General features: G+C 46.3%; 1 long non-coding RNA gene across 1 annotated transcript; it reads right to left on the bottom strand.

Annotated features, from left to right (window-relative positions):
- Nucleotides 1-1,557: 1,557 nt before the first annotated feature.
- Nucleotides 1,558-27,348, bottom strand: LOC149126775 (uncharacterized). The gene is made up of 3 exons (XR_016234741.1): nt 27,142-27,348; nt 5,761-5,902; nt 1,558-1,798 (listed from the first exon to the last, which is right to left on the bottom strand). It is a non-coding gene; the product is annotated as an uncharacterized LOC149126775 (long non-coding RNA).

Below are 27,348 nucleotides of genomic sequence, written 5' to 3'. Positions count from 1 at the left end.
ATCTGGCTCTCTGCTATGGCCTGGGAAAGCAGCACAGGATGGCCCAAGTGCTTGGGCCCCTGCACCCATGTGGGCGATCCAGAAGCAGCTCCTGGCTCTTGGCTTCAGATTGGTGCAGCTCCGGCTGTTGCGGCCAACTGGGGAGTGAACCATCAGATGGAAGACCTCTCTCTCTCTCTCTCTTTTCTCTGTGTAACTCTGACTTTCAAATTAATAAATAAATCTTTTTGAAAAAAAGTGAAGGACCTGAGATATAAGCTTCAAGTAGTTTGCAGTAAATCCTTTATTGGAGAGTAGGTAAGAAATATCTCAATTTTACAGGTAAAAGAAACTGATGTTGCCTTTATAAGCAGCTGATGTGGGGCCAGTAAGACTCCAAAGCAAGCCTCCCGTGGCCTGTCTGTCCAAGGAGGTGGAAACAAGCAGAGGGCATCCCAGTGGAAAGAGCTGCTCCTCCGCCAGGCCCAGCTCGGATTATGTTGCCGAGGGAATCAGGCTGCTGTACATCTCCGCTCCCATCCAAAACCAGGGACCATTTGCCCCTCAGAGTGTGTATTATAATTTCAGACCTTGTTTTTCTCGGGGTTGAGTGTCCTGCAATTTGGATGCTTCTGAATTTCCCTGCATCTGGGTCTAGTTTAGGATTCCCTCTCTGGCTGTCTGAGACCCACCAGCGGAGTAAGGAAGATGGATGGGTCAGATTTTCATTCCCCAGACAATTCTGCGTGGCATTAAATCTGAAGGCTGTGCATTGGTGTTTAAGAAGAAAAGGTATACAGACATGTGTAGCCGGGAAACGCTGGACAAATGACAGTGAAAACCGATTTGTTTGGTTGCTTCAAGGATTCAATTTTGTTGAAGTGCATAGTTGCTCTCCAAGAGGGAACTAAAGTATGCAGCTTTTCCCAAATGTGTTCCATTTATTTAACAAGGATTTATTGAGTGGCCAGCCCTGTTCTACATGCTGGGGATAGAGCAGTGAGTGAGCTACTGGGTCACAAAACCCCTCAGCCCCAGAGGATCATTCAAGACCAGTGATTCCTGACTCCTCTTTGGAAGAGACTAGGTGGAGCATGTCTCTTCCATTGCTAACGTTCCATGAGCAAGGATAGGTGGACGTTTTGGTCACCCTGACCTGGGACAGAGTGTCTTCACCTTCAGTCTCAGTCTCCCCCAACCTTAACCCAGAAAGTGCCCATTGCCTACACCCCCTTACATTTTGGGCCTCCATCTAAATTTCCAGCCTCATCTCTTGCTGCTCACCTGTGTATTCCAGTCACAGAGGAACTTAGTGGTTCCAAATGATGCATCTTCCCTTGTGCCTAAGGGCCTGGCCATATGGCATGAACTCCGTGGGGGAATGGCTGCTTTCACCCAGTCCACCAAGTGAATCTCTACTCATTTTTTTAAATATAGCTAAGATTCACATAACATAAAAATGAATCATTTTAAAAGTATATAATTTGGTGGCATCTGGTACATTCACAATGTTGTATAACCTCTCTCCAGTTCCAAAACATTTTCATTACCCCAGAAGGAAACCCCATACACTTTATCTTTTTTTAAAGATTTATTTATTTATTTGAAAGACAGAATTACAGAGAGGTAGAGGTGGGGCGGGGGGGAAGAGAGAGAGAGATGTCCTCCATCTGCTGGTTTACTCCCCAAATGGCCGCAACGGCTGGAGCTGAGGCTATCTGAAGCCAGGAGTCAGGAGCTTCTTCCAGGTCTTCCACACAGGTGCAGGGGTCCAAGGACTTGGGCCATCTTCCACTGCTTTCCAAGCCATAGCAGAGAGCTGGATCGGAAGTGGAGCAGCCAGGACTCAAACTGGTGCTCATTTGGGATGCCAACACTGCAGTTGGTAGCTTTATCTACTATGCTACAGTGCCGGCTGCCCCATACACTTTAACTAATCACTCCCTTTCATTCCTTCCCCCAATCCCTGGCAATCACACAACCATTTTCTAGAAATTGTGTATAAGTGGAATCATATTCTATGTGGCCTTTTATGTCTGACCTCCGTAACTTAGTGTAATATTTCCAAGAGTCATGTTGCATCAGTACTTCATTCTTCCTTATGGCTGAATAATGTTCTATGGGATGGATTTTTTTTTTTTTTTTTGCCATTCATTAGCTGATAGACATTTGCGCTATTCCTACCTTTTGGGTAGTATAAATAGTGCTATTATGAACATCCATGTACAAGTTTTGGTGAGGCATACGCTTTTTCAATTCTCTTGGGAGTATACCTAAGAGTGGAACTGCTGGGTCATCTGACAACTCTAACTTTTTAAGAAACTGCCCATTTTGTACAGGGGATGCATCATTTTAAGTTTCCCCCACCAGTAGCAGTGTCTGAGAGTTGCAATTTTCCTCTACTGATTTTTTGCTGACTCAACTCAGGCTTCCTCTCCACAGCGAAGCTCACACTAGCACCTCTGGATTCCTGTTCCCTAGTGATGTGTATTTGCACATCTGCCTCGCACACCAGAGAGCTCCTCAAACATCAGATCATGACTTTCTCACTTTTGCATCCCTAGGATCAAATGCTGAGTCTGACTTTCAAGCAATAGCTGTTGAAAAAAAATGAATGAATCAACTAGCAGATGATATCTTAAATTACTTTTCAATATTGGACCTGTGTCTTGTATGGGCTGATGGGTGGGTATTCTTTTGCTTGAGACCTTCCGTGTCCTCCTAATCCCTACCTTTGTTATGTGGCCTATAAACCTGGATCTTTTGCCCTAATCTCCTCACGAATATTTCAGTTTCCTCTTGAGAATGGAGCGTGCGTGAATTCCAGTCCCCTCGCCTGATTTCTGAAATCTGGCAAGAATCACCCGGCCACCACCACCCTTTCTGGAGAGTGACCCTGTCTGAGATCCTGCTCTGAAATCACATGGGCCACCGGGCAAGCAGGCCTTACACTTGTCAAAAACCCCTGTTACAGTGGTCAAGCTCATTCTACCTGCGTCAGCTACGGATACTGCGCTGCCCCGGGACTCAGATGCTCACGGTGTTCACAACCCCGCCTGCAGGGTTCACAGTGCTACTCTGTCACAAGCAGCAAGCTCTGGCACCTACTGAGATGCCTTATCTTCCATCCCACTCCTTACTATGGCCTCTCCTTTCCCTTTTCTCTCCTGCCTCCTCGTCTCTTCCTCCACCTCACTGTCTCCTCTTCTTCCATCTCTTTATTCTCTTATTTACCTCTTCTTCCATAGCCCTTTGTGTGCGTCTTGTTATCAAAATTTTGACAGCCTTTAGAGTTTGCTATCTTCTGCCACCAACAGTGTCAGGCGTTGACGATGATGGTGATGATGATGACAATGATAATAACGACTACAGCCTTCGAGTGCACCATCTCTCATCCTTACTAGAAGTCTTCATGTGTCATTGCCCCAAGCCACATAGCTTAAGGAGGGGATCTGAGATTCCAGCCCACACCTGTCTGGATTCAAAGTCCATCCTTTTACACTTCATTGACTCCCCTGTAATGAGTTTCTCCGCTACTACTATTATAACCTTCTGTCAGTTCCAATGTAACCCCAATCCACTTCATGAAGAGAATGCCAAGATAGCTTAATACCTTACACAGGATGTCCTTATCCTAAAAGCCTCCTCAGTTAAGCCAGAGGCTTCTCTAAGCCTTTCACCTGTTCTACGTGTTGTTGCTAACTTGAACTACTCAGTGGCACTTTATTATAATCTCCTTTGTATAGGGTAACAACACATGATTAGTCATTTTTTAAAATATATGTCTATGGCCGGTACAGCGGCTCACTAGGCTAATCCTCCATCTAGCGGTGCCAGCACAATGGGTTCTAGTCCCGGTCAGGGCGCCGGATTCTGTCCCGGTTGCTCCTCTTCCAGGCCAGCTCTCTGCTGTGGCCTGGGAAGGCAGTGGAGGATGGCCCAAGTGCTTGGGCCCTGCACCCCATGGGAGACCAGGAGAAGCACCTGGCTCCTGCCTTGGGATTAGCATGGTGCGCCAGCCGCAGCGCGCCATCCATGGCGGCCATTGGAGGGTGAACCAACAGCAAAAAGGAAGACCTTTATCTCTGTCTCTCTCACTATCCACTCTGTCTGTCAAAAAAATAAATAAATAAAATAAAATATATGTCTGTATTAGTCAGCTTTTATTACTTTAACAAAAACACCTGAAAGGAACTCCTTTGGGAAAGAAGGGTTTATTTCAGCTTACACTTCAGAGATTACTCTCCAGGACTGAGCGACCCAGCAGCCCCGCATCTGTAGAGGCTGCTCATGGCAGATGAGGAGGCACAATCAATGGTGATCCAGGAAGCAGAGAGAAAACCTCTCTCTCTGAGTTCAAGGCTGAACTTGAACTCAGATAATCAACTATCTCACGAGAACCAAAGTTCGAGGATATGCCCCAATGACCTAAGACTTTCTGATGGCCCCACCTCCTACCTGCCACAGTTGCATCAAGCCTCCACCCTAAATCCACCAACCATAAACATTAAGATCCTCACAGGGGCCGGCACTGTGGTGTAGCTGGGTAAAACCAGTGCCTGCAGTGTCGGCATCCCATATGGGTGCTGGTTTGAGACCCAGCTGCTCCACTTCTGATCCAGCTCTCTACTATGGGCTGGGAAAGCAGTGGAAGATGGCTCAAGTCCCTGGGCCCTGTACCTGCATGGGAGACCCAGAGGAAGCTCTTGGCTCCTGGCTTCGGATCGATGCAGCTCTGGCTGTTGCAGCCATTTGGAAAATGAAGCAGCAGATGGAAGACCTCTCTCTCTCTCTCTCTCTCTCTCTCTCTCTCTCCGCCTCTGCCTTTCTGTAACTCTGACTTTCAAGTAAATAAAATCTTTAAAAAAAGACCTCAGAATGTAAACAGCTGCATACATTTTGGGGAGACCAGTCTTGCTCTATCCATAACACATGTCTTACATTCTTTGTCTTATGAATGACTTATAAATGTGTATTTTTTTGGAGGATCAGCTGCGTACCTATCACAAGTAACTAAAGTATTTATATTCTTTGATTCACTAATACTACTCCTGATATTGATCACAAGACAAATACATTTTTAAGGCTGTATATAGTGACATTTAAAACTCAGCATCCTGGGGCAGACATTGTAGGACAATGCATTAAACTGTCACACGGGGCCAGCGCTGCGGCTCACTAGGCTAATCCTCCACCTTGCGGCGCCGGCACACCGGGTTCTAGTCCCGGTCGGGGCGCCGGATTCTGTCCCGGTTGCCCCTCATCCAGGCCAGCTCTCTGCTGTGGCCTGGGAGTGCAGTGGAGGATGGCCCAAGTGCTTGGGCCCTGCACCCCATGGGAGACCAGGAGGAGGCACCTGGCTCCTGGCTTCAGATCAGTGTGATGCGCCAGCCGCAGTGCGCTGGCCGAAGCGGCCACTGGAGGGTGAACCAACAGCAAAAAGGAAGACCTTTCTCTCTGTCTCTCTCTCTCTCACTGTCCACTCTGCCTGTCAAAAATTAAAAAAAAATTAGTGAGGTAGATTCGCGCTCTCCCTAAAAAAATTAGAAATTGCAAAATTCTTTTTCAGTTCAACTCCACCCATATATTGTTCATATGTATCCTCCTTTGTTCATTTTTAATATAGATTCATGTCTATAACTGACACATTAGATCCAAATACTCAACATTAATCAGAACTGTTAAATAAGCCACTTCAAAATTCTTTTTCACACAAACACCTCATGCAGGGCAATGGACATGACTGATCTAGCCCCAAAGACACTCAGCACAAAGACTCACCTGCAGAAGTCATCTCAGAGGCATTCCAAAATGATTGTTCATCCTACACGCTGCAACGTGAAAGGGTTTGGCAGACTGGAAGTCCACAGCTCTCTCATAAAGCATCACACGCTTGAGAAACTAATGACATTGTCCTGGGATCCTGAGAAAGGGTGAATAGTGGAGCTTTAGCCCTCACGTCACACTTGGTTTCTTCAGAGAATCAGAACCCCTGAGGACGGGAAGAGGAAGAATGCTTGCAACTAAATCCTAGCATTGGGAACACTCAACTTTTGGAGCCAAGACAGAAGGGGTGGATATTTCGCTGAATTCTAGGGTGTGCCCACTCATCATTCATCAGGATGATGTGTTCATCCTTCTTCATCTACAGACGAAAGTGCGATCTTGGCCTGAGGGCAGAGCTCGGATCTGTGGGCACGCTCCCTGTGAAGCTCAGGTTGAAATTACCTCTTTGTATGATTAGTCAGGCACCAATTATTTGTAAGATGAATATCCCATTCATTCCTGCTTTGTGACCACTGAAGTCTCAAGGTCCTACCTTAAGCACTAGGCAGACTTAGTGGTTTATGCCTGCTTCTCTGTGGCCAAGGGGCAGAATGCTGTACCAACTGAAAAAAAGAGCTAGCCCAAACACACAACCAGGGAGTGAAGAAGGGGGCCAAGAGCCTAGGATACAGCATGCAACTGCTGTGATGATGGATTTGGAGGGGAACTACCAACAAATGCACTTAACGGCTGTAAAACGGAAGCCTTGGGTTAGTCCAGGTCCTCCATGAGCTACATGTCAAATCTGTATTAAGTATGTAAGGATTTTATTAGTTGAAATGTCTAGGCCGGTGCCGCAGCTCAATAGGCTAATCCTCCACCTTGCGGCGCTGACACACCAGGTTCTAGTCCCGGTCAGGGTGTCCCGGTTGCCCCTCTTCCAGGCCAGCTCTCTGCTGTGGCCCGGGAGTGCAGTGGAGGATGGCCCAAGTGCTTGGGCCCTGCACCCGAATGGGAGACCAGGAGAAGCACCTTGTTCCTGCCTTCGGATTAGTGCGGTGTGCTGGCCGCAGCGCGCCGGCCGCGGCGGCCATTGGAGGGTGAACCAACGGCAAAAGGAAGACCTTTCTCTCTGTCTCTCTCTCTCTCACTGTCCACTCTGCCTGTCAAAAAAAATGTCTATATGGGAAAAAATGGGGACATCAGGTGACTGGGAGGACCATCAGCCAACCACACAAATCTGACCCTCAGTCAAAGGCAGGGGGTGACAGAATGGGCAGAGGTGCCCCAACAACCCTGGAGTCAAAAACAGGCTCACCGACCTGTGTCTGGCGCAGAGGTCAAGTTGCTGCTTGGGATGCCTGCGTCCCATGTCAGAGTGCCTGGGTTCAAGTCTCAGCTTCTTCCCTCTCCATTCCAGCTTCCTGCCAGTACAAACTCGGCAGGCAGCAGGTTGGAAACCTGCCCTTGATGTGGGAGATCAACATTGATTTCCTGGCTCCTGGCTTCAGCTTGGCCCAGTCTTGACTACTGGGGGCATTGGAGTGAACCAGCGGATGGAAGATCTCTCTCTGTCTCTCTGCCTTTCACATAAAATAAGTAAATACATGGATAGACAAAGTAAGCTCAGCAAGACCATTGGGTAGTCCAGAAGCCAAAGACAGCTCTAAGGGGGCATTCCCTGTCTTCCAGAACAGGCCTGTTTTTGGTCATCAGGTGGGAACAGTAACCCTTGGAAGATATCACCTTTGCACAAACCTTCCATAGATTTCACAATATAGAGGCTGGAGTCCCTGGTCAATTACACTCCCCAAAGTTGGAGACTGAAGAGACCTAGTCTTGTGGCTTTCAAATCTGCCTGCAAATCAAAATGCCATTACCACTAAGAAGACGGCTGTTTATGGTTAGGATATAAATTGAGTATATGTAGGTGTGGATAAATAACAAAAGCAAAGCCAGAACCCTGCTTAGGGGGCAACTAAGAAGGTGACAGAGAAATGGAAGGAACAGTTACTCTAAATGTGATCATGGTCAACCAACATGACAATTCGACCCACAAAAGCAACCAAAACTGATCCCAGATAGCTGTTTTTCTAGAGAAAAGCCAAGAAACATTAAGGCTGACAATAGTAATGATTTGGACTTTAGCTTCGACAAATGAAGACAGCTGGATTTTAGCAGATGTATGATTTTACAATATTTCCCCCAAAGAACAATTCACCTATTGACTACCTTGCTCTGGTTGGAGTTAGGCTTAGTTTATGCCAGAGTCTTGCATATCTGCTTATTTATTTTTTACAAACACCAGACTAATAAAAATACAAGCCAAAGTCCATGGTTGAGGCCAATGAGTAGAATCATACAAAACATTAAAAATAAAAGATTCAAATACAAATGGAAATTTACCACACAATAAAGATGGCATTTCTAAGTAAAAGGAGAAAGATTATTTAATGAATTGTGTTGGAACAACTGGTAAACATCTGGAAAAAAAAATCTATTCCATAGCCTTGGCAAATCATGACAAGAGCCTATGGAGATTACTGACGCCATAAACAAGAGTGTCAGTTTGTTAAGTAAACAACAGGAGTCACTGTGCTCTTACTCCTCATGTAGGATCTCCATCCTTAAAGTGTTGTCCAATGTGAATTAATGCTATAACTAGTACTCAAACAGTATTTTACACTTTATGTTCTGTGTGGGTGCAAACTGATGAAGTCTTAATATATACTAAATTGATCTTCCGTATATAAAGATAATTGAAAATGAATCTTGATGTGAATGGAATGGGAGAGGGGGCAGGAGATGGGAAGGCTGCGGGTGGGAGGGAAGTTATGGTGGGAAAAAGCCATTGTAATCCATAAGCTGTACTTTGGAAATTTATATTTACTAAATAAAAGTTAAAAAAATCTGAATTCTTACCTCATACTTTACACTACAAAAATTCAGGAAGGATTGAAGAGTTAAATGTCAAAAATGAAGGGAAGGAGGTGACTTCAAAAAGCTCATGGATCATGTACAGTATGAAGAAAACTAGGAGCCTGAGGAAGAAGGCTGTGGTGGTTGTGGTGGCTGAGCAGAGCTGGGGACCGGATGCTGGTGCTGGTATCAGATCAGCACATTCCACCTGGTGCAACAGTTTGCCAGCAAAATTCAAAAAACTCCTCATGCTGGGAAAGATTCAGTATGTTCTCACACTGGAAACTTTTTTTAGGATTCATTTTATTCATTTGAAAAGCAGAGAGAGAGAGAGAATCTTCCATCCACTGGTTCACTCACCAAATGGCTGCAATGGCCAGAACTAGGTGAGGCTTAAGCCAGGAGCCAGGAAGCAGGTCTCCCATATGGGTTTAGAGGCCATGGATTTGGGCCATCTTCTGCTGATTTCCCAGGTACATTAGCAAGGAGCTGGATCGAAGTGGAGCAGCCAAGAATCAAACCAATGCTCATGCGGGATACCAGCGCTGCAGGTGGTCGCTTAACCTACTATGCCATAATACTGGCTCCTGCACTGGGAACTTCACAGCAAAGAAAGTTATGACTATCTCAAGACTCTGGTTGGTGATATTCATATTATAGGAGGAGACTCTGATGAGAATCTGAATTACCCAGAACAGAAAGCTGTAACTACTGCACAGTTCAGGACTGGTGGGATCCATGGACATCAAGTTATTCCATGAGAGACGTGGATGACCTAGACTTGTTGCAGAGGCCATTTGATGCAGACATTCTTATTGTGGGACACACACACACAAATTTGATGCATTTGAGCACGAAAATAAATTCTATATTAACCTAGGTTCTGCCACTCGGGCCTATACTGCCTTGGAAATAAACATCATTCCTTCATTTGTGCTGGTGGATAGCCAGGCTTCTCCAGTGGTCACTATGTCCATCAATTAATTAGAGATGGCATGAAAGTAATAATACAAAAGTCTTAAAGCCAGGTCTGTCTTGATGATTTTTTATTTTATTCAATCCCTCTATTCAAATCAAGTAATTAAACTCTTAAAAGCCTCACGGTTGTATTATTTATAAATATAAAATGTTTTACAGTAAAGTTTAACAATGTCTTCTCTGTTTATATATAATTGCTTTAATTTTCTTGTAAATTATAAGAATATATTTAGTTTAGTGTACATAGTTTCTATGAAAACACTGCCCACCACACAGTAAATGGTCCATGTCAAGAAAAGCTCACCCTTGGGCTGACACCATGGCTCACTAGGCTAATCCTCCGCCTGTGGCGCCGGCACACCAGGTTCTAGTCCCGGTTGGGGCACCGGATTCTGTCCCAGTTGCCCCTCTTCCAGGCCAGCTTTCTGCTGTGGCCAGGGAGTGCAGTGGAGGATGGCCCAAGTGCTTGGGCCCTGTACCCCATGGGAGACCAGGAGAAGTACCTGGCTCCTGGCTTCGGATCAGCACTGTGCGCCGGCCACAGTGTGCTGGCTGCAGCGGCCATTGGGGGGTGAACCAACGGAAAAGGAAGACCTTTCTCTCTGTCTGTCTCTCTCTAACTGTCCACTCTGTCTGTCTGAAAAAAAAAAAAAAAAAAAAAACCTCACCCACCCTTGTAAAGTCTTAAAAAGACCCTCAGAACCTTATTAGAAAAGTAGTACATGGGGCTGGTGCTGTGGCATAGCAGGTAAAGCCGCTGTCTACAGTGTCGGCATCCCATATGGGTGCCTGTTGGAATCCTGGCTGCTCCACTTCCGATCCAGCTCTCTGCTGTGGCCTGGGGAAGCAGTAGAAGATGGCCCAAGTGCTTGGGCCCCTGCACCCGCGTGAGACCTGGAAGAAGCTCCTGGCTCCTGGCTTCAAATTGGCGCAGCTCCAGCTGTTGCGGCCAGTTGGGGAGTGAACAGAGGCTGGAAGACCTCTCTCTCTCTCTCTTTCTCTGCCTTTGCCTCTCTCTAACTCTTTCAAATAAATAAATAAATAAATGTTTCTTTAAAAAAGAAAAAAGAAAAGTAATGCATGAAGAAAAGAACTCTAGACTTTCATGTATACATTCTTCAGTATAAATGTTTGCCTTTCATTAAAAAAAAACTGCATGCATTTCAAAAGACTTTTTGCAAAAAAATAAACTCATCTTTTCATTTCAAAATAAAATAGAAGGGTGAGCATGAGGTGCAGCAGTGAAGATGTCACTGGGGTTACTCACATCCCGGATTGGAGGCCCTGGGCCCAAGTCCCATATCTGCTCTCCATCCAGCTCTCTGCTACTGTGCACCCTGCAGGCAGCAGTGATGGCCCAAGTACTTGGGTCCCTGCCACCCACACGGCCGACCCGGATTGAGTTCTGGGATCCTGGTTTTGGCCTGGCACAGACCCAGCTATTGTGTGGGTATTTGGAGAGTGAATCAGTGAATAACATTCTATTTGCCCGTCTCCATCTCTCTCTTTGTCTTTCTTTCAAGTAAATAAAAATAGATTTAAACTTTTTCAAATTTATTTTGAAAAATTTTTAAATAATATTTTTTTTTTTCAAAAGAAAGCGTTCTAGATGTGGCCATAGTCCAGCAGCGGAATAAGGCTGCATTGCAATTAAATCTATGCGGAGTGCCTACTGCCCATGTGGAGCCAGTCATGAGAAAGCATGTGGTGTTGTGGTTCGAATCCTGGCTGTTCCACTTCTGATCCAGCTCCCTGCTAATGCGTCTGGGAAAGAAACAGAAGATGGCCCAAGGGCCTAGGCCCCTACACCCACCTGGGAGACCCAGTTGGAATTCTAGGCTCCCGGCCTCAGCATGGTACAGCCCCAGTCATTTTGGGCAGTTGAGGAGTGAACCAGCTGATGGAAGATTTCTGTCTGTCTCTCTCTTCCTCTCTCTCTACTTCTGACTTTCAAATAAATAAATATATGCTTTAAAAAAAAAAAAAATGAAAGCATTCTTCCTCCAGCAACACCCTTGTCTCCTTGGAGTCAATGTGACTCAAGACACATCCAATCTATGCAATAACACACAGCTCTGTACCAGATTTGCTTGTTACTGTGTTAGACACAAACAAAACAAAATTTAAATCCCAATTTGTGGCCGGCGCCGTGGCTCACTAGGCTAATCCTCCACCTTGCAGCGCCGGCACACCAGGTTCTAGTCCCGGTTGGGGTGCCGGATTCTGTCCCGGTTGCCCCTCTTCCAGGCCAGCCCTCTGCTATGGCCCGGGAGTGCAGTGGAGGATGGCCCAAGTGCTTGGGCCCTGCACCCCATGGGAGACCAGGAGAAGCACCTGGCTCCTGGCTTCGGATCAGCACGATGTGCCAGCCGCAGCGGCCATTGGAGGGTGAACCAATGGAAAAGGAAGACCTTTCTCTCTGTCTCTCTTTCTCTATGTCCACCCTGCCTGTCAAAAATAAAAAAAAAATAAAAAAATCCCAATTTGTAGGAATTATTCACTAATGTAAAGAATCTAAAAATTTTAAAATATATTTTTTGAAAACAACAGTAAGGATACTAGAATCACAGTTTACTGACATGGATAAGAACTTTTTCTGTTACAAATAATCAACATAATACTAAGAAACAAACTCTGACTTTTTAATTTCCTTAATCTAAAAGTTCATTTGAGTATTAATTTAAATGAAACATATTTTACATTATTTGAATCCTCTAATCTCTTCATCATAGTCATGCTTATGTGTTAAATACCAATATTTTGTATCTGATCATGAATTATTGACAAATTTTGCAGAAAAACAATTTTCACTAGGCTTATCAACCACCTACTTCAGGTTCATGAGTACTATTTTCATTTTCAAAGTGCATCTGTTTCAGGGCAGGTGTTTGGCAAAGCAGTTAAGATGTGCCTGGGTACAAGTTCCAACTCCACTTCTGATTCTAGCTTCCTGTTTATGCATACTTTGGGGGGCAGCAGATGATGGCTCAAGTACTTAGATTCCTAACCACTCATGTGGGAGATCTGAATTGAGAGCCCAGGTCCAGGCTTCAGCATGACCCAGTCCCAGCTGTGGCAGGCATTTGGAAATTGAAACAGCAAATGGGAGATTCATCTCTTCCCCCTCCCTCTGACTTTCAAATAAGCAAAAAATGGACAAATAAATAAATAATTTTAAAAATACATCTGTGTCTTTTGGAATTACCTATTTGTAGTATTCAAATCTCTTTTTTACACTTTTATTTGTGTTTTACTTTTTTTATTTGTGTTTTACTTTTTAAAGATTTATTTCTTTGAAAGTCAGAGCCACAGAGAGGACAAGGCTAAGGCAGAGAGAGAGAGAGAGAGAGATCTTCCATCTGCGGAAGCCAGGAGCCAGGACCTTCATCTGTATCTCTCATATGGGTATAGGGGCCCAAGAACTTGGGCCACCTGCTGCTGCTCTCCCAGGAGCATTAGTAGGGAGCTGGATCAAAAATGGAGCAATCGGACTTGAACCAGCGCCCATTCGGGATTCTGGCAGTGCAGGCAGCAGCTTTACCAACTATGCCACAGTGCTGGCCCCTTATTTTTACTTTCAAAACATCTTATGAAATGCTTTTAAGCATTTAAAAATCAAGAGAATGTGATAACAAGCCCTCAAATTACAATCAATACATCAATAACTGACATTTTGCCACTTTTGTATTATCTATCATATTTATCTGCTAAGGTCTGTCTGTAAAGCAAATCCCAGTTATCATATTTGCCTTAACTACTTCAGCAGACATCTTTTGAAAAATGACATTTAAGGGCAGGTGCTGTGCCAGCATCCCATATGGGTACTGGTTCAAGTTCCTGCTGCTCCACTTCCAATCCAGCTCCTTGATAACAAAAAGCCTGGAAGGGCAGCGAAAGATGGCCCAAGTGCTTGGGTCCCTGCACTCATGTAGGAGACTGGAAAAAGCTCCTGGCTTCAGCCTGTTTTGGCCATTTCATGAGTGAAACAGAGGATGGACGATCTCGCTCTCTCTCTCTCTCTCTCTCCCTCCCCTCCCTTTCCCTCTCTGCAAGTCTACCTTTCAGATAAGCAATAAATAAATCTTTTTAAAATGACATTTAATTACACAACCCAAATACTATTATCATATTTCACAAAATCAACAGTAATTCATTATCATTTCCAATTGGATCCATATTTTAAATTTCTCTGATTGACTCCAAAATATCTGCTTAGAGTTGGTTTATTTGAATCAGAATTCAACATTCCACATAGTGCATTTAATTATGTTTTAAACTAAAAGCTCTAACAGGAAAATTTGCTGTCACTCCCCTCTCTTTTCTTTAAATATATAAAGATATTTTGACCTTTTATAATAATGATTTCATAGTGTGTGGAGGATACACATATAGCTATGTAGCTAAAGCTATTTTAAGGTCAATAGATGCTTGAACTTTGCTTCAGTCTTTTTGAAAAACCATTCACATAACCAATGAGTTCCCAGTAGCCTCACAAATGCTGCCTTAAAATCTATTTTTGGAAAGACTTCTGCCTGCTGCCACTACAGAGCAACGCTCCCTCCACAACAATGTGGGGTTTCCTTGTTCAAAAGGGAGCAGTCATTTTTAGAGCCATATTTCCTCCACTCATTTCAGAATTTCAGCAAGGTCTTTAGGAAATGCTTTTTAAAATGATAAAGCTATACCTGCCATGCTATCTGAAAAGCTGAGCCAGTGACCCAGGAAATAAGTCATCCATCAGCAAGTGCTTCATGTGGAAGTCATCTCACATGAAGCAGCTTTCCCTGGAGAAAGGTTTCCAGGTTACTTCTTTCCTCTCTCCTTCAAGGCTTTCTAGCAACTGTTGGTGCAGGCAAGGATCTGTCAAGGTCCAAGTAGGTGAACCATCATCCTTTAAAGGAGCGCACTGGGCTGGCATTGTGGCAGAGCAAGTAAAGCTGCCACTCGCAATGCTGACATCCCATGTGGGCACCAGTTCGTGTCCCAGCTGCTCCACTTCTGATCCAGCTCCCTTCTATTGTGCCTGGGAAAGCACACACTTGAGAGACCCAGAAGAAGCTCCTGGCTCCTAACTTCAGCCAGCCCAAACCCTGGCCTTTGTGGCCAGTTGCAGAGTGTCTCTCCCTCTCTGCCTTTCAAATAAGATGGATTAAAAAAATCAATTGTGGAAGAGATACCTTTACTCCACATTCATTGCAGCACTATCCACAATAGCCAAGATAGAGAAACAATTTAATTATCCATTGATGGATGATAGTGGATAAAGAAACCATAATATATATAGACAATAGGATACTATTCAGCCATAAAAAGAAAGAAACCCAGGGGCTGACTGTGGTGCAGTGGGTTAAAGTCCCAGCCTGCAGTGCCATGATCCCATATGGGTACCAGTTTGAGTCCTAGCTGCTCCACTTCTGATCCAGCTCCCTGCTAATGTGCCTAGGAAAGCAGCAGAGGATGGCCCAAGTTCTTGGGCCCCTGCACCCACATGGGAAACCCAGAAGAAGCTCCTGGCTCCTGGCTTCAGATTGGCTCAGCTCTGGCCAATGCAGCCATTTGGGGAATAAACCAGCAGATGGAAGACTTCTATCTCTGTCTCTTTCTCTCTCTCTCTGTCTCTCTGTCTCTGTCTGTCTTTACCTCTTTCTTTCAAACAAAATGTCTTAAAAAAAAAGAGAGAGAGAGAGAAATCCTGTCATTTGTGACAATGTGGATGAATCCAGAGGTCATTATGCTAAGGGAAGAGTCAAACAGAGAAAGACAATTACCACATGACCTCACTTATATATGGAACCTAAAAAAATGTTGAACTCATAGAAGTAGAGAGTGGAATAGTAGGGCCGGCGCCGCGGCTCACCAGGCTAATCCTCCACCTTGCGGCGCCAGCACCCCAGGTTCTAGTCCCGGTGGGGGCACCGGATTCTGTCTTGGTTGCCCCTCTTCCAGGCCAGCTCTCTGCTGTGGCCTGGGAAGGCAGTGGAGGATGGCCCAAGTTCTTGGGCCTTGCACCTCTTGGGAGACCAGGATAAGTACCTGGCTCCTGCCATCGGATCAGCGGGGTGCGCCGGCTGCAGCGCGCCGGCCGCGGTGCGCCGGCTGCGGCGGCCATTGGAGGGTGAACCAATGGCAAAGGAAGACCTTTCTCTCTGTCTCTCTCTCTCACTGTCCACTCTGCCTGTCAAAAAAAAAAAAAAAAAAAATGAGAGTGGAATAGTGGTTGCCAGCAGCTGAGAGTGGGGAAATGGGGAGAAGTAGATCCAAGGGCATAAGCCTTCAGTTATGACTACGCCCTTGGGTTATATGATCCAGCTAGAATGACCTCACCGTGTGAAGTCTCAGGATAAGAGGTGTTGCTTCCCATCAAAGGTGAACATGTGTCCACTTGACATTGTGTCTGGCTGCTCCTCCTTTGCTCTGGTGGCCTTGTGGGCAGAGTCCGTGTGTGTTTCTGAATCGGCTCTCACAGCATCCGGTGTGCTACTGCTCACAAACATTTGTAAATGGAAGGATTTGCTAGTAGATGGGCAGAGGGGGTTTTCCAGATTCTATCAGCCATGTGTACAGAGTGAGAGCTGAAGCTCAGTGGGTCCTCTGCACACCTTGGAAGCAGGTCACTGAGCTCTCATCCACACAGTCTGCAACCACGGTCTCCACATCTGGATGAACCTCTCGGGGGATGCCTGTGTTATATTTGGGACTTCTTCCTGCTTCTCCCTCTGTTTTGGTTTTGGCTGCTCCCATGTCATTCCGTGAACACATCTTCAAGAACAAAGGTTATTGTTTCTTTTCCCTTCATGTAGTGGCCTGGGGCTAGTGGGATTTGGTAGCTTGCTCAAGTTATTCCCCATCATCAGAGCACGAATGGACTATTTCAGAATCGGCTCAGCCCAATTCTCTGTCTGTGGGATAATCAGGGAACCGTTGGGCTAGCAGGCTCCAAAGGATGGTCAGCTGGGTTTAGGAGCCCTTGACTGGGTCTCTTGTGCTTGTGAGGCTGGCTTAGGGGGCTGCACATTGCTGGTGTTTGCAGGTCTTTTTCTGATCAGCCCATGGTCCTTCTCACAGGGCTCCACCGACCTAGACAGAGACTCCACCCAGGGGCATGTCCCAAGCCTTCTGGTCACCATAGTCTCTGCTCTGCCCACATCTCAGTTCCAGCTTGGCCAGTCCATTACTAGAACCTTCTCAGTGTCTGATTTCTCCCAAGCTTGGCTGTTCCAGGATAGAACACTGCCTGGGTGCTGCATTGCTTTCCAGCCTCCACTATTTGTTCCCTCCTGCCCCACCACGTAGACTGTTCTTTCACAGCTGTCCACGTGGAAATTCTTCCCTTTCCTCAATACCAACTATAGTAACGATAATTATCATTTGTTGAATGTCTGTTATGTCTGTGTCAGTCACCAAACCGAGTTTTAAACATATGTTATCTCATTTAATCTTCACAACAATCCTGTGGAATAGGGATGTTTGGATCCACTTTACTACAAGAGATTGGAGGCTTCAATATCCGAAGTAAACATAGCAGGTAAGTGTTATGGAGACAGATTCTGGTATCAAAATCTGCTTTTCCTGGTACCTCATTGTGAGCCCAGTAGCCCTTGCCAATAATGCCCTATGTATCCTAGATATTGCTGCTGGAAAGATTCTTTTTTTTTAAAAAAATGTTTATTTATTTGAAAGCCAGAGAGATGGCAGGGGGTGGGGTGGGGTACAGATAAATAAATCTTCCATAATCTGGTTCACTACCCAAGGGCCACAACAACTGGGGCTGGGCCAGGCTGAAGTCAGAAGCCTGGAACTTCAACTGGGTCTCCCATATGGGTGGTAGGGGTCCAAGCACGTGGGCCAGGCACATTAACAGGGAGCTGGATCAGAAGCAGAGCAACCAGGACTTGAACAGGTGCTAATATGGGATGCCAGCATTGCAGGTGGCAGCTTAACAGCTGCACCAAAATGCTGGCCCCAAGGATTCTTTTCTCTTTTGCTCACAATAGTATTTTGCAACTTTTTTCTTTTTTAGGATTTATTTTGAAAGTCAGAGTTACAGAGAGAGAGGGAGAGATAGAGAGAGCTTCTATCCACTGGTACACTCCCCAGATGACCGCAACAGCCAGGACAGGACCAGGCCAAAACCAGGAACCAGGAGCTTCATCCTGATCTCCCACGTGGGTGCAGGAGTCCAAACATTTGGGCCATCTTCTGCTGCTTTCCCAGGCCATTAGCCGGGAGCTGGATCAGAAGTGGAGCAGCTGGGATGTAAACCAGGGCCCATATGGAATGCCACAATGCCAGTCCTACAACTTAAAAAAATTTTTTTTTTCTTAATTAGGGTCCAATGTTGCAGCAGATTAAACTGCTGCTTGTAATATCAGCATCCCATATTGGAGTGTAGTTTCAAGTGTTGGTTGCTCTGCTTGCCAGCTGAGAAAACATCAGAGAATGACCTAGATACCTGGACTCCTGCCGTACCCCATGGGAGACCAGGATCGATTTCCTGGCTCCTGACTTCAGCCTGGCCCAGACCTGGCTGTTGCAGCCATCTGGGGAGTGAACTAGTGGATTGAAGATCTCTCTCTCTCCCTCCATCACCCTTTCATATACATGAATACATTTTTAAAAAGAAATAAATTTAAAGTTTATTAATTTATTTTCATTTTATCTGAAAGAGAGACAGAATCAGAGTGAGATCTTCCATTGCTGGTCCACTCTTCAAATGCCTGCAATATCTGAAATGGGCCAGGCCAAAGCCAGAGCCCAGAATTCCTTCTGGAGCTCCCTTTTGAGTGGCAGAGACACAAGTACTTAAGCCATCATCCGCTGCCTCCCAGGATGCACATCATCAGGAAGCTGGTATCAGAGGTGGATCCGGGATTGAACCAGGCACTCTGCTACGGGATGCAGATGCTCCAAGTGGTACCTTAACTGCTGTGCCAAACACCCATCTCCTGCAACTATTTCATGGTGGCTATGCATGACGTGAAATTGTGAAGCATAACATTAACTTACTATTATTTATATTGCTTCTCATATTTTTTATGTGCCAGGAAAATATAGATGAGTTAAGCAAATCCATTATTATGCTTAGCAGAACCATGACATGCATATTCCAAAAATGTAAGTCAGTAGTTTTATGTTGGAAAACATATCTGAGGCAGTTACAGTGTGGAAGTGACAGTTGTGACTTCTGAAGACTTGCAATTGAATACCAAGGTCATCATTTTCCGGTACATGAACAACAGCGAATTAAATTTTCTTTTTTATGATCACTATAATGAAGGGATGACAGTGTATGTTGCATAAAGTTATTGTGAGGATTAAATAATAAAACTGTGGCTGATAAGTAGGCAATGTTTAATAAGCATTCTCCACTGCTCGCTATTGCGAAATACGTGCTATGGTGGTAGATGGTTTAGAGCCACTCCTTAAGGGAGAAGTATTCCTCCCTGGCCCAAGGATGAGTGGCTTGATCACATGACTTACTTCATCCAATGAAAATGGAGAAGTGATGTGTGCCATTTCCCAGCAAAGCTGGAAGAGCCATTGCATCGCCTGCCACCTTGGCTTTCCTTCTGCTACAAAGCTAGCATTGGTGGCTGGCGTTGTGGTGCAGTAGGTGAAGCTGCCTCTTGTGACGCCTCCATCCCATACTGGAGTACTAGCTTGAGTCCCGGCTACTTGGCTTCTGAGCCAGCTTACTGCTAATGTGCCTGGGGAAAGCAGTAGATGATGGCCCAAGTACTTGGACCACATGCCACCCTCATAGGAGACCAGGATGGAGTTCCTGGCTCCTGGCTTGACCTAGCTCAGCCCTGGCTGTTGTGGCCATTTAGAAAGTGAGCCAGTGCATAGAAAATTTCTTTCTTTCTCTGTCTCTCCATTGCTCTCTGACACTCGGCCTTTCAACTAAATAAATCTTTAAAAATAATAAAGAAGAAACAGACAAAACTAGCTTTGTCCCAGCGAGGGGCTGTTTTGTCAGCTGAGACTCAGGATGAAGATGATAGGAGCAGAACCGCAACTGGCCTGCGAGGGGTGAGTCACACCTGTGGGCACAAAGCTTTGTTTTGGTAAAGCCAAAAGGTTGCCGGTCCCCACGATGTAACTTAGCCTAGGCTGACTGATGCTGCTGTTAAACTAGATTTATGGAAAGCCTCTTATGTAAGTGTTTGCTCCATGGTTACTCTTTGATCCTCTGCAGACTTAAGCCATTAGCAGTTTTTACATCCGCCCAGCAGCCTACTTCTGACGAGAACAGATTTGGAACTTAGTCTTCCAGCAAACGAATGACTCCGGGGCCCCTGGAATGTTTGTTGTCAGGCGGTGGCTGGTTTCCCAGGTGCACTTTCTCCCGTGGTCAAGCAGGTTGGCAAGCTCTTCCTGACAGATAAGGAGATGCCTAAAGTGCACAGACAGGAACATCCCAGGGACGCACACACATGCTGCATTGGTTGGTTACGGTGGGGTTAATTGGAGATTGCAGAGATGGTGGAAAAGAACATGTGGGCGAGACTGCTCTCAGGAAGCCCCAACAGCCTTCTCCAGGCTCAGCCCAGTCCAGGGCCTCTTTTCAGACTAGACCAGCATTCCGGTGGCCTTGAGCTCTAAGCAACAGACTCACATCCTCAAGGGAGCTGTCCTGCAGTGCCTTGAGCCTCTTTTCCACAGAAAGACTTCCAGACTGGCAACCCTCTGTCCAGGCTTAGAACTTTCCTATTATGGCTAGAGAGAAGCCCTCGCACCTTGTTATTGATGATCAGTTTAATTGAATAGGCATGGATGGGGAAAAAACACAAAACAACCAAGCATATATGGATTAGAAAGTTCCAGATTCTTTTTTTAAAAAAAGATTTATTTATTTATTTATTTGAAAGTCAGAGTTACACAGAAAGAGGAGAGGCAGAGAGAGAGAGAGCACGAGCGAGAGCGAGAGAGATACCTTCCATCCACTGGTTCACTCCCCAGATGGCCACAACAGCTGGAGCTGTGCTGATCTGAAGCCAGGAGCCAGGAGCTTCTTTTGGGTCTCCCATGAAGGTACAGGGGCCTAGGATCTTGGGCCATCTTTCACTGCTTTCCCAGACCATAGCAGAAAGCTGGATCGGAAGTGGAGCATCCAGGACACGAACCAGCACCCATATGGGATGCCAGCACTGCAGTCGGCAGCTTTTCTCGCTACACCACAGCACTGGCCCCCAGATTCTTTTTAAGGAGTCAGTTGGGGGCAGCACTGTGGTGCAGTGTGTTAAGCTGCCTCTGTGATGCCAGCATCCCAGATATGAGTGCTTTCGGAGTCCTGGCTCCTCTGCTTCAGATCCAGCTCCCTGTTAATGTGCCTGTGACAGCAACAGGAGATGGCAGGATGATGTGTGTCCCTACACACAGGTGGGAGACCTGGACGGAGTTCCTGGTTCCTGGTTTCAGCCTGGTCTAGACATGGCCCTTGTAGGCATTTGGGGAGTAAACCAGTGGATGGAAGATCTCTCTTTCTCTCTGTCACTCTGCCTTTTAATAAGTTAAACATAAGTCCATGCAGTTAAAAAATCCCTGATCTCTTAATTCTTGTGGACAACCAACCACTTGAATTTCTGCTTGCCAGTGTCTGGGGCTGAGGTTCCCCAAATTACCTCTCTAGCCTTTGGGGACTCTCTAGGAAAGGGCTGTGGGAAGAGCCCCAGTGCACTCCTTCACAGCAAACTGTCCTGAAGAGCCAATTGCAACAGAGCCACAGGCTTTGTTTGTGGCCTCCAGTGGGCAATGTGCCCTTCTTGAGGGGGCTCAGGGTGTGCTCAGGGAGGGATACCCTTTGGGGAATTATCATAAGGACCATTCTTCATTGCATACCATGAAACACCTTGTCACTTAAGGAATATAGTAGGAGCACACCTACTGAATAATGCTGAGTAATCTCTGCTCACTGAAGGATGTCCTGGATCAAGAAATGATAGTGACAGTGATGATAATATGATACACACCACCTGGTGCTATTTAACACTTAGATTGTGTGCTAGACCCCGTGCTACATGCCTGAGACAGCACGATAAGTACCCTCATCATCATCCTTTTAGAGATCAGGAAATGGAAGTTGAACTAGGGTGGGTGACTTGAGCAAAGTCTCACAGAGTGCAAGGAGCAGAGCTGGCACTTGAACCCAGGCTGCATGACCCCAAAGTCTATGCTATCACGCCCTGCACTATGTAGCCTTTCATTTTGTGTCACATTTCTCACTCGACTCTAAAGTTTAAGCCTGAAGATTCCTCTCTGGGAGGCACTACTGGAGAAAGGGCAATGTCAGCACTGTTCTCTGGGATTTATTGACCCCCTGCAAGCTGACCAAGTATAATCACCTTTGTTCATCGCTTATCCTCCCTGTGGAATCTAGGGGCAGAGACCCAGCCCAGCCTTGACAGAGCCTAGAAGTCAAATCTGGAAGGTTGGGGCTGACATGGTGGCACAGGTTAATCCTCCACCTGCAGTGCCAGCATCCCATATAGGTGCTGGTTCTAGTCCTGGCTGCTCCTCTTCCCATCCAGCTCTCTGCTATGGCCTGGGAAAGCCATGGAAAATGGCCTAAGTGCTTGATCCCCTGCACCCACATGACAACCGGGAAGAAGCTCCTGGCTCCTGGCTTTGGATTGGCTCAGGTCCAGCCGTTGTGGCCATTTGGGGAGTGAACCAAGGGAAGGAAGGCCTTTCTCTCTGTCTCTCCCTCTCACTGTCTGTAACTCTACCTCTCCAATAAATAAATAAAGTCTTAAAGAAAAAAATCTGGAAGGTTTTCAGAAACTCCAACAGATCTCCATTCTCTAAGTGACTCTGCTCAATGGTGTCATGACTTTTTTTTTTTTTTTTTTTTTTGGAGTAGCTCCCTTGGCCTCCCTATGACTATGACAAAACACAGTCAGGCCAGCGCCGCAGCTCACTAGGCTAATCCTCCACCTTGCGGCACCGGCACACTGGGTTCTAGTCCCAGTCGGGGCACCGGATTCTGTCCCGGTTGCCCCTCTTCCAGGCCAGCTCTCTGCTGTGGCCAGGGAGTGCAGTGGAGGATGGCCCAAGTACTTGGGCCCTGCACCCCATGGGAGACCAGGATAAGTACCTGGCTCCTTCCATCGGATCAGCGCGGTGCGTGGGCCACAGCATGCCGGCCGCGGCGGCCATTGGAGGGTGAACCAAAGGCAAAGGAAGACCTTTCTCTCTGTCTCTCTCTCTCACTGTCCACTCTGCCTGTCAAAAAAATAAAAATAAAATAAAAATATAAAACAAAACAAAACAAAAAACACAGTCACACACAGCTCTCAGGTTGACTTCAGGAAGGCACTAGCTCCTGTTCACAATACCATGATGAGAATTTCACATTCTACCCTTGCAATGGCCCTATCAAGTAAGTCCATTTACTATCATCATCACCTCATTCTATTTTATCAACAAGGAAATGGAGTCCTCAAAGCTGAGAATCTGTATGATTTTCTTACTCAGAAAGTTCAGGATTCAACCCAAAGAGTCTGATGGCAAGGACCACACCCTCAATCACCAACCTCTGATTCCAGAGTCCAGATATCTGATGGGAAGAATCTGATAGACTCTGAGGTTTGTGGTAGGAATAACTGTACCAGGCAGGAGGGTTCATATGGTATGAACATGACTGGATGAGGAGCCAGGGTTGGGGTTTGGAGGAGGAAGGAACAGCAGTTCTCAGAAAAAGTGGGATGTTGTGTGAGAGGCATATATTTGAAAAGTTATCTTCTATATCATGCATGGTGGGAGTTCAGAATTCCCACTAGTTACTCATAACCCAAATGATTAAGAGGGTTAAATAACGTGTTTCAGGCTATATGTAGAGAGAGGCAAGATTCAAACACAGCAGATCTAATTCCCAAGCTTTACTTTGTTGTCACATGCTGTCAAGAGAGGGAATCCAAGACAGAGGAAAAAACACATTAGGTGGCAGACTGTCTTCCAAAACAGGGTGCAACACACACATCACCCACCCCCACATGTTTTTTTTTTTAAATTCAAGGGGACTTCACAAAATCAGTGGGAAAATGGAATTAAAGATGTTTATTCTAGTGCACAAAAATTTTGAAATACATGGATGTGAAGGAGAAAGTTTGTAGAAATGTGCATCATGAAAAAGCTGTGCATGGAATTTTAAAAGTTTTAAAAATTTATTTGAAAAGCAAAGTGACAGAGAGAAGAGGAGAGACAGAAAGAGAGATCTTCCATTTGTGGGTTTACTTTCCAAATGCCCACAGTAGGTGAGGCCAGGCTGAAGCCAGGGACCTGGAACTCCATCCAGGTCTCCCATATAGGCGGCAGAGGTCTAAGTACTTGAGCCATTATCTGCTGCCTTCCAGATATATTTTCAGGAAGCTAGATCTAAATGGAGGTGGGACTGCATCCCATGCAGTAGCTTAACCTGCTGCATCACAGTGCGCACCCCATGCATGGATTTCAAAATTTTTGTACACCAAAATAGATTTCCAATATAACTTTCCACAAACTTTGGGATGTACCTTTACATAACACTGACACTTCCTCCATTGAGATAAGGGGGCTGTGGTTTCCCCCTTGGATCTGGGAGGCTTGTGACCTTGGCAGAACAGCCACTATGGGACACTGTATGTTAGGACATCAAAGATGACAGAGCTTCCACTGGTGCTCTTAAAACACTGACTCTTGGGACCCAGCCACCATGCTGGAAAAAGCCAAAGCCTATCCAAGCAGAGAAACTGTGAGATGACTTAGAGAGATGCTGCTCTGACCCCACTGTTCAGCTTCTGCCGCCATCTAATTGCAATCTCCCCACTGGGCCAGCACCGTCCTGGGTGGAGGGGTCCCTCCCCTATCCCTGGCCCACAGAGGCCATGAGAGACAACAGGATGGTGGTTGTTTTCAGCTCTAAGTTTTGGAGGGATTTATTATAGAGCAGTTACTGGAACAGCTTATTCAGAGGAACAGAAGCCTCCCCAAGGATGTAACAGCTGCCTGCAGCAAGCATGTGAAGTTTTCTCAGGAAGGGGAGCTGGATTCGGAGTATAGAGCTCTAGGGGCCAACACTTTACTCCCAGGAAGAATTTAGAGGCTGCAGATTCGGTTCTTCGTGGAGGCCTTCTGTGAGTGTAGAACTTTGGAATGAGTTGTCCAGCAGTGAATTTGGCACCTGTTCAAATCTGAGTACTCTGTCCCCGGACATACCCTAGCAGAGGATGGACAGACAATTTGCGGGCTATCTTAGAAGAGTCCAGAAAACCCCAAAAGGCTCCGCCCAGCTCTAAAATGAGTGAAACTGCATGGAAGAAGACATACCCTGTGGAGTCTTGCCAGGCCTTTAAAGTTGGAAGAGTGGGAAAGGAAGTGCCAAAGGAAACTGTGCCTTTACCCAGCAGCCCTTTCACCTCAAGGCCTGATCTGCTGTGGGTTGTGGGCCAGCACCCTTCCAAATACTCCTGATCCCCTGCCTCCCTCAATCCTCAGAGCCCATTGGTGGACAAAGCACTCCACAGCGAGTGCTGCACCTGTGCCTCCTGCTCCTTTGCATCACCTTTGGCTTTGTTCCCACCGCCCTTCCCTCTCACATGGATGAATGCAACAGTTCTCTGGGTGGATAGAATGTTGCCAGATTAATTACCCTCCAAGAATGCTCTGAATGTGTTAGTAGCTGGCTCCAAAACCCAAACATTCATTCAGTTCCCTCTGTCTGTAGGGTAAAGGGGAATTTTCTTACACGTTCATGTCTTTCATGATCTGGCAGAGGAGGAAGGGGAAGAAAAGGAGATAGACAAATACAGAGACTGAGAGTCTTGTATTAGTACCTAAGAATGCCATAAGGAGCTGGCACTGTAGCGTAGTGGGTAAAGCTGCTGCTTGCAATGCAAGTATTCCATGTGAGCACCTGTTCAAGTCCTGGCTGCTCCATTTCCAATCCAGCTCCCTGCTAATGAACCCAGGAAAGCAGTGGAAGATGGCACAAGTCCCTGGGCTCCTGCTCCCATATGAGAGACCCGTAAAAAGCTCCTGGTCCCTGACTTAGTATCAGCCCAGCTCCGGTCATTGTGGTCATTTGGGGATGGACAGATGATCTTTTTCTGTTTCATTCTAACTCTGCATTTCAATTAAATAAATAAATTTTTAAAAAAGAGTGCCATAAGTTACCACAAACTGAGCAGTAACTTGTGAAATAATAGTGATTTATTATCTCCCAGTTCTGGAGGCTGGAAGTCCAAAATCAAGGTGTTAGCAGGGCCATGCTCCCTCTGAAGCCTCTGGAAGGAGTCTTCCTCGCCGCCTCCTAGGTGCAGATGGCTCTGGGCAGCCCTTGGCATGCAGCTGCGTCACTGCAACATCTGCCTCCTTTCTTGTGGGATATGTTCAAATCTGCCTGTCCTTTCTAATCTTTAAAAAAATTTTATTTATTTGAAAGGCAGAGTTATGGGGTATATACTACCTGTTGGTTTACTGCTCAAATGGCTGCAAGAGCCAGGGCTGGGTCAGGCTGAAAAGCCTGAAGCCTGGAACTCCATCCAGGTCTCCCACATGGGTGACGGGGCCCAGGTAGTTCAGCCATCTTCCACTGCATTTCCTGAGCACATCAGCAGGGAGCTGGATTGGAAGTAGAGCAGCCGGGACTCCAAGCAGTGCTCATTCGGGATGCTGGTGAAGCAGGCGGCAGCTTAATCCACTGACCCACAATGCTAGCCCCCTCCTTTCTCTTAATATCAGTTATTGGATTTAGGATCCACCTTAACTAAGTAGGACCTCATCAAAGCTCTATAAAGACCCTATTTCCAAATAAGGTCACCTTCAGAGCTACTGGAGATTAGGACCTGAAGGTATGTTTTCAGGGACACAATTCAACCTTCTACATTTCCTATTGGTGGAAGCTGCCAGAACTACAGCTTAGCATGGTGATGTCATCTTGCTTGTGAAAAGGTCTTGGATGAAATGAACTTTTGGGTGCAGTGGGAGGCAATATTAGAAAGGGAAGGCCATGATCAAAAGATAACAGGTACTTTCCCGAGAAATCAGTCTGCAAGCTGGATGTAGGAGAGCCTCTACGAGGGCAGGTTGCAAGGTCAGTGAAAGGCGTTGTCTCAGCAGCCCAAAGGCTAGGAGGCTGGCACAGAACCGGACCGTTGACTCCTTCCGTTCAGAAATGGCCGAGATCCTGCAGCCAAGCACGCAGCACAGTGCCTGCGACACTGCAGGGAGCTCAGAATACGTGTAGAGTAGATGCATGGACAAGGAAAGCTCGCAGGTGGCAATGGAGAAGAGGAAGGACACCTTAGGACCTCTGACGGTGGCCAGTTGGCTGTCCCTTTTAGAATCAGGCCACAGCTTGGCACCTGCTGGAGCCATACCGGCTCTCTCTCAGGCGCACCCCTCCCGTGACCCAGAGTCATGCTAGCTGGCCTCCCCAAGCCATTTGCCCACCTCAGCGTGTGCCCCCCGCGGCGCATTACGCATCCAGCTAGTGCGCCCTCCGCACAGCACCCTACTCACAGTAGGCCAGCAATACAATTCGCAGTAAAGGAACTCATGAACGCATAGATTTCCACACTCCAGCAAGATGGGAGAATCGCCAAGCTCTGGACTTGAGACTTCTAAAATGCCCGGCACACCGTGCGCACCCCAGAAGCACTTGTTGAGCCAAACCGAGCCCCTGCGATTGTCCCAGCTCCGGCCCGGCGGCGAGGTCTGCATTTGGCT

The sequence above is a fragment of the Oryctolagus cuniculus genome, chromosome 5 (genome assembly GCF_051225735.1).
Source record: "Oryctolagus cuniculus isolate XC-2025 breed Fujian yellow rabbit chromosome 5, ASM5122573v1, whole genome shotgun sequence".
NCBI classification, from domain to species: domain Eukaryota; kingdom Metazoa; phylum Chordata; class Mammalia; order Lagomorpha; family Leporidae; genus Oryctolagus; species Oryctolagus cuniculus.
The sequence above is the reverse complement of the archived record's forward strand: the minus strand, read 5'-3'. Positions and strand labels throughout refer to the sequence as shown.